The sequence below is a fragment of the Bufo gargarizans genome, chromosome 1, assembly GCF_014858855.1.
Source record: "Bufo gargarizans isolate SCDJY-AF-19 chromosome 1, ASM1485885v1, whole genome shotgun sequence".
NCBI classification, from domain to species: Eukaryota; Metazoa; Chordata; class Amphibia; order Anura; family Bufonidae; genus Bufo; species Bufo gargarizans.
The window spans coordinates 291,262,099-291,269,995 of record NC_058080.1 but is presented as its reverse complement, the minus strand read 5'-3'; positions in this window follow the sequence as shown (position 1 = coordinate 291,269,995).

The window sequence follows — 7,897 nt, the reverse complement described above, 5'->3', positions numbered from 1 at the left end:
AGGGAAGGTTAACCTCCCAAAAGGAGGATATCAGTAGTTTAATCGTCTGCAGATTGTCCAGAATAGTGAGCCAATATGGATTTAGCTTAAATCCTGGCCCCCTAGTATCCTTATTCTTCCCGCTGCGAACCTCAACCAGTAGGGGTGAATGGTCCGAAACTGTTCTTACTCCGTATCGCATCTTGCAGATATTACTCAGATTGCTCTCATTAGTAAATGCTAGATCGATCCTAGACATTGCTCTGCCCCCCCTACTGACACAGGAGTATACTCTCTTTCCTCCACCAAGATGTTCCCATATATCCACCACTCCCACCTCAGAGCAGAATTGAGGCAGCGGGGAGTTACAAGGATACCTCCCCTTTTCCACATCAAGTGAAAATCTGTCTTTATTAGGATCAATGACCGCATTAAAATCCCCTATCAGGATTAAGCGGCATTCTGGTCTCTTTTCAGAAAAGAGCATTAACTGAAGCAGTGGGTACATTGAAAATGGCGGAGGTATATAGAAAAAGGCTAGAATATAACTATCACCATTAAGCTTGCCATGCAAGAAAATAAATCTGCCCTGGGCATCTATATGAGATTTTATAAGGGTGAAATCTATGGAGTTATGAATAAGAACCGAAATACCCCTGGAAGAGCCACTAAAGGTAGAATGATACGATTGGGACTGCCATCCCGTTGTCAGGCGGGACAAGGTTTCCCTAGTTAGGTGAGTTTCTACTATACAGATAATTGCTGGAAGATATCTTTTTAATGCGTCCATAATCGCTTGCCTTTTAACTCTTTCCCCAAGTCCTCTGACGTTCCAAGCTACAATTCTAGTGGACATCTCTCACAAAAGAAAAAAGAAAAAAGAAAAAAAAAAAAAAAAGACCATTCCTGCAAGGTGGGTCCCCCCCCCCCCCCTCTCTTGATCCGCCCGAACTAGTCAGCGAACCTCTAACCTCCGGCCGTTCTCCCCCAGCCTGGCCCCCCTCCTATCCCTCCAATCATAGTGAAGCACAGTTTCAGATGCCCATCTGATCCATCCAGTCTGATGCCTGTTGTGGTGACTCAAAAAAAAGGGAAGACCCGTTATGAATTACTCTTAATTTCGCTGGGTATTGTAGGGAGTATTTAATCTCCTTAACCGCCAAGCGTTTCTTTATCTCTATAAAATTTCTTCTTCTTTCCTGAGTCTGCCGCGCAAAGTCAGGAAAGAAGAGCAGTTTTGTACCCTGATATTCAATAGGTGCACATTCTCTTGCTCTCCTCAAGATACTATCTCTATCCGCGGACAGTAATAATTTCATTAAGACTGCACGCGGCGGTCTCCCTGGGATAGGTTTCCCTCCCGGAATTCGGTGGGCTCTTTCTATTTGAAACATAGAGGAAAAGTTATCGCTGCCAAAGCTGTTCATAAGCACATCTTTAAGTTGTTCCTCTAGATGACGGCCTTCAACTCCTTCTGGGAAACCGATTATACGAACGTTGTTGCGCCTTGACCTATTTTCTAAGTCCTCTTATCTTGTTTTGAAGTGCTTGATTTTCTGAAGCAAGAAGCGAAGTTTTAGATTTTAATATGCCCATGTCAGTTTGCAGAGAGTCAACAGATTTTTCCATGCTATGGACTCGATCCCAAATCTTTGCTAGATCTTCTCTTATTAATGAGATATCGCTCTGCACTGACCCCAATTGAGTGGACATTCCTTGCACTAAAGTGCCATTATTTTCCACAGCACTTAGGATTCTGTCCAAGACAGCTGGGTCGTATTCGGTTTGCATTTGTGCAGAGAGGCTTTCCTCGCCTACCTCCTGGTCTGCATCCTCTAGACCATCCTGGGAGAGTTCATAGTTTTGGGAGGTTTTAGCAGATTTTTTCGTCTTAGCAGGGAGTTTGATTTTAGCAGGATTTTTATCATTTAGAAAGGGCGACTTCAAAAACTTGTCGATTTTGTTCTCTGGGGTCTTTGCCCCAGGCTTAATTGCAGAGGAATCAACTGAGCGTCGTTTTGGGGCCATTCTCCCAAGATTTCCCCTTCTTTTTTTTTTTTTTGTTGCCCTTTTTTTTTTTCTGCTGCCTTTTTTTTTTTTTTCCTCTCCTTCCTTCCTCCTTTGATTTGCCACAGCTTTTTCCCCAGTTTTTTTTTTTTTTTCTTTTTTTCTTCCCCCCCCTGCCTCCCCTATATCCTCGCCTCTGTCTTTTCTTTTACTTTGTACTCTCCTTTATATTTCTTTTGATTCTTTTCACGCCGGCTGCTTTTTTTTTTTTTTTTTTTGCGTAACGCAAAGTTTCGGCAATGCACTACACCCTCTTTGCTGCCATGTACACTACTAACCCCTCTCTTCACCAATAGCATAGAAATCAGCAGTACTGCAAGTGTAGACTGAATAAAATGGAATACTTATTTCTCACGTGACCAGAGTGTGATGTCCATAGCCTTAGTCCCAGTGCACGCTGTGGCTAACGGAGGAGAGGGGCGACGGCGATGTAAGGTATAACGGCAGCAAGATATCCGGCAGAGTGACAGTCCAGCATCCGCAGAAAGCAGCAGGGTGAAACCAGGCGAGCAAGGCAGTTCGACCACAGGGAGAGGAAGACGGCAGGCAGGGCAGCACCAGCAGAGCCCATCAATCAGAGCCAGTCAAGGGCACAAGCAGAGCAGCCACAGCGAGGACGGCAGACAAGAAGCGCCGAACGGCAGACAGCAGGCAGAGGAGCGGGGCAGGCGAGGAGGCAAGGAAGCACGGCCGAGGGACAAAACACCCAGAGCAGGACGAGAGAAGCAGCAGCAGCACACGGCAGCAACAGGAGAAGCGATCACCGGCCAGACCAGGTAAGATTCAGCATCTCAGAGCACGAGTCTTGGCATCAGCTGTTTGGCTTCAGCTGGTCAGCATTAGCCTGGAGGGGAGAGACCAGCACTGGGGAGGATCGAGACGCGCTCCCTCACGTCATCCCGCCCAACCTCCCACTCTGTTGTCACCTCATGCTTCTGGCACATCTACATTCTGTCACTGGGCCACTCTGCGGTCACCTCATGCTGCTGCCAACTCACAACTCTGTGGTCTGCTCATGCTGCTGTCAACACACCACTCTGTCACTGGGACACTCTCTGGTCTCCTCATACTGCTGCTACCTCAACACTCTGCAGTTTTCTCATGTTGCTGCCACCTCAACACTCTTATCACTGGGCCACTCTGTGGTCTTCTTATGATGCTGCAAACTCACCACTCTGTTGTTTCCTCATGCTGCTGCCACCTTTACACTCTGTCACTGGGCCACTCTGTGGTCTCCTCATGCTGCTGACACCTCTACATTCTGTCACTTGTCCACTCTGGGGTCTCCTCATTCTGCTGCCAACACATCACTCTTTCACTTGTCCACTCTGTGGTCACCTCATGCTGCTTCCAACTCACAACTCTGTGGTATGATCATGCTGCTGCCAGCTCACCACTCTGTGGTCTTCTCATGCTGCTGCCACCTAAAAGCTCTGTCAATGGGCCACTCTGTGGTCTCCTCATGCTGCTGCCACCTCAATAATCTCTCTTTGGGACACTCTGTGGTCTGCCCATGCTGTTGCCACCTTAACACTCTCTGGTCTTCTTATTCTGCTGCCAAATCATCACTCTGTCACTGGGCCACTCTGTACCCACCTCATTCTTCTGCCATTTCACCACTCTGTCACTGGGACATTTTGTGGTCTCCTTATGCTGCTGTCACCTCAACACTCAGTGGTCACCTCATGTTGCTGCTACCTTAACACTATGTCACTGTGCCGCTGAGTGGCCTCCTCTTGCTGCTGCCACATCCACAATCTCTTGTCGTCGTGCCAATCTGTAGCCCCCTCATGCTGCTGCCACCTCTGCAATCTCTCGTCGTCGTGCCACTCTGTGGCCTCCTCATTCTGCTTCCACCTCCACACTATGTCACCTCTGTGGCCTCCTACTAATGCTGCTGCCACCACCTCCAGACTCTGTCATTGTGCCACTCTGTGACCTTCTACTGATGCTGCTGCTGCCACCTCCAGACTCTGTAATTGTGCCACTCAGTGGCTTCCTCATACTGCTGCCATGTCCACGCTCTGTAATTGTGCCACTATGTGGCCTTCTCCTGATGCTGCTGCCGCCACCTCCACACTCTGTCATTGTTCCACTCTGTGGCCTCCTCATGCTGCTGCCACCTCCATACTATGTCATTGTGCCACTCTGTGATCTCCTCCTGATGCTGCTACTGCTGCTGCCGCCACCTCAACGCTTTGTCTTTGTGCCACTCTGTGACTTCCTCATGCTGCTACCACCTCCGCAATCAGTCATTGTGCCACTTGGTCTTCTCCTCATATTGCTGCCAACTCCAGGCTGTCATTGTGCCACTCGTCGGCCTTCTCCTGATGCTGCTACTGCTGCTGCCGCCACCTCCAGACTCTGTCATTGTGCTACTCTATGGCCTCCTGATCCTGCCACAACCTCCAGACCCTAGTCATTGGGCCACTCTGTGGTCTCTTCATGCTGTTCCCACCCTCCCCACTTCATGATTGGGCCACTATTTTGCATTTTGGCCTGGCTGACATCATCATTTGTTTGACCCTTCTTCTGATCTGTCAAAAGGAAGGAAAAATGAGACGCACTATGGATCCTGTCTGTGTAGCAGCTGTAAGGCCTGTATGGTCCCATCAGAATTGGCTTATGATTTGGTAGAAAAATTATGTAATAAGTGGTCAAAAATTAAAACTTAACATTTAATAGGTATATTTAGAAAATTGGTCCCAAGATATAACGATACATAAACATAAATCAGAAGCAACGCGGCGGGTTGCCACACGGAAAGGCTGGTACCCTGTACCAAGTCAAACACTGATAAGAGATGCTCGGCGGCACCAAAATAATAACCGTATGGTCCTACCACTCAGATAAAAGGCTTCTGGATCCACAATTGTCCGGCTGGTGTTGATGGATGTGCACACCGTTGCTCTGGCAATTGCGTAATACAGTGTGGTCTGTAGTACTGGCTGGCCCTAGTAATGCCCTGGAGCCCTACACTGGCCTATGTGACCGGATGGCGGTGAACCGCCACCAGTCACCTACAGGAACCTCACCCTGGAATTTGTGCGCCCTAGAAAGCCCTCGCTTACCTGATCCCTACATGCACGTTTCGCTGAAAAAGATGAGTGACAGGCTCATCAGGGGAAACACGGTCTGCTTGGGCTGAACCTGTGCAGGGTGCACTGACAGAGATGTCAATGGTGCACTCTGCATAGAGATAAAGTAACACCACGATCCAGATATGGATCAAAGTGGGCTGGTTAGCTATGAGGGAAGAGGGGGGTCAAGATGTAGAGCCCCTCTTCTACTAACTATCTAGACGCCTGGGCTGATGTAGCTTAAGGAGCACCTGAGAATCGCTACCTTTTGAAAAGCGAGCCAGCCTCAGAATGAGGCTTGGCTAAGACACGCCTCCCACATTCGGAATGAGCGGTGCACGCCCGCGCATGCGCGGAGTGATACATCGCATAGGAGGAGGGAGGCAAAGGGGCGGACATGAAATGACAACGATGACGTCACCGCGTCCTATCACGCTGATACAGGCGTGATCACATGACGGTTGCCTGGCAAACGGGACGCATTCCCAGGCACCGTCCAGCATCGCAGCTCCTGGTGTGTAGCTGCGCACAGTTTAGATTTGGTATTTAATGGAACAAGATTAAAATAGGAATCAAGACTGTATAGGTATCAAGCGGACACATATAGGGGGCATAGGGAGAAATGGAAATAAAAAGAGGGGCAGGGAAGCAGTAGGTAGACGGGAAAAGGGAAAAGGATAATCATACAATGTCATAGGGAAAGCAGTATAATTATGAATATCACCAGTGTACTAAATAAAACAGCTGTAATTAAGCTGTTCATTAAGACCCGTGGGTGAGACTGTGGACAGAGTGTAAATCCAGCGGGATTCTCTCTGTAATAACACACGGTCCCAGTCTCCACCACGGACCGAACGCGCAACTTTCTCAATTCCAATAGCCCGAAGGCAGTTTGCGTTCCCCTGGTGGTAGTCATGTACGTGCTTAGATACTGTTGTGTCCCTGTTATTGGCAATGTCGCCAAGATGCTCGCCAAGGCGCCTGCGCAGCTCACGTTTCGTTTTTCCCACGTACTCCAAACCGCACTCGCAGGTGATCTTATAGATGACACCCTGCGTCTTACAATTGATAAAATCCCTGATGGGGAAGGTTTTTGACAAGTTCGAGCTGAAAAAAGTTTTGCCAGGTTGGATGAAACCACAGGCCACACAGCCACTGCACCTGAAACAGCCCGTGGGCCTGCGATCGAGCCAGGTGCCTTGCCTAGGGACTGGTGTGAAGTGGCTGTGTACGAGAAGGTCCTTCAAATTACTACCCCTTCTAAATGTTATCTGGGGGTAGTCGTGCACGGCTTCCTTGATATCAGGGTCCATCAACAAGATGGGCCAGTGCTTATTAAGGATCCCTCGTATTCTATCGGCACAACCATCAAAGGTGCCTAACAATCGGATCTTCTGGTCTTGAGGCAATCTTACCCTGGGTACCAGGAGGTCCGGACGAGCCGTGTCGACCGCCCTCTGATAGGCCTGCCTGAGTACCTTGTCAGGATACCCCCTGTTAAGAAATCTGGTCCTTAATTCGTTAGCCTTTTTCTTGAATTCGGATCCCTTGGAGCAGTTGCGCCTAAGGCGCAGATACTGACCGCACGGAATGCCCCTCTTCAGGGGGGCGGGATGGCTGCTGCTCCAGTGAAGGACCGAATTGGTGGAGGTAGGCTTCCTAAAAATGGTTGTGGAAAGTTCCTCACCGTCCTTCCTAGATATAGAAATATCAAGGAACGGAAGGCTAACTGGGTCCGATTTGTGTGTGAACCTCAGGCCTATGTCGTTGCGATTAAGTTTTTCAACAAAATCACAAAAAGACGGTTTGGAATCATTCCAAATGAGGAAGACGTTGTCAATGTAACGGGCCCACAGACCTATGGGCCCGGTACTTGACGACATCTCCTCAGAGAACACACTGGTAGACTCCCACCAGCCCAGGAGCAGGTTGGCATACGTCGGCGCACAGGAACAACCCATCGCCGTGCCCCTGAGCTGGTGGTAGAGTTTCGGTCCGAAATAGAAAAAATTATGCGTCAACAGATACTCCAGGAGTCTCAGGACAAAGATGTTATGCTGAGAAAATTGACAACCCCTCATACTCAGATAATGTCCTACTGCCTGGAGACCGACTTGATGGGGGATCGACGAGTACAGTGCCTCGACATCGATGCTACCCAGAATGGCCTGTGGTTCAATACTCACCCCGTCAAGTCTCCTCAGCAGGTCCATGGTGTCCCTGACATAAGAAGGCAGGGACACCACGAAGGGCATAAGGATTTTGTCAATATAGATGCCCAGGTTTTGGCTGATACAGCCAACACCTGACACAATTGGCCTACCTTTTAGGGGGGTTGTCCCCTTGTGCATCTTTGGTAGGCTATAAAAGGTGGCAATTATCGGATGTTTAGGGTACAGAAACTCAAGTTCTTCCGCAGAAATAAGTTTCTTGGTTTTGGCATCCTGCAGAATATCAAAAAGTTCAACTAAATATGAGTCTGTTGGATTGTATGACAAGACTTCATAACTTTTTTTATCCTGGAGGATCTGCTCGCACATAGCCCTATAATCGGCCGTGTCCAGGATCACCGTGTTGCCCCCTTTATCTGAGGATTTGACGGTGATCGTGGAGTCATTCTTGAGTGAAGTAATGGCTTCCCATTCTTCCCTAGTGCAATTATGGCAAGATGGCAGAGATGTGATGTGTTTGAGGTCTGCTGTCACAAGTTGGAGAAAAATATCCAAACATGATATATCCCCAGAGGGGGGCATCCTGGTACTTTTGTTTTT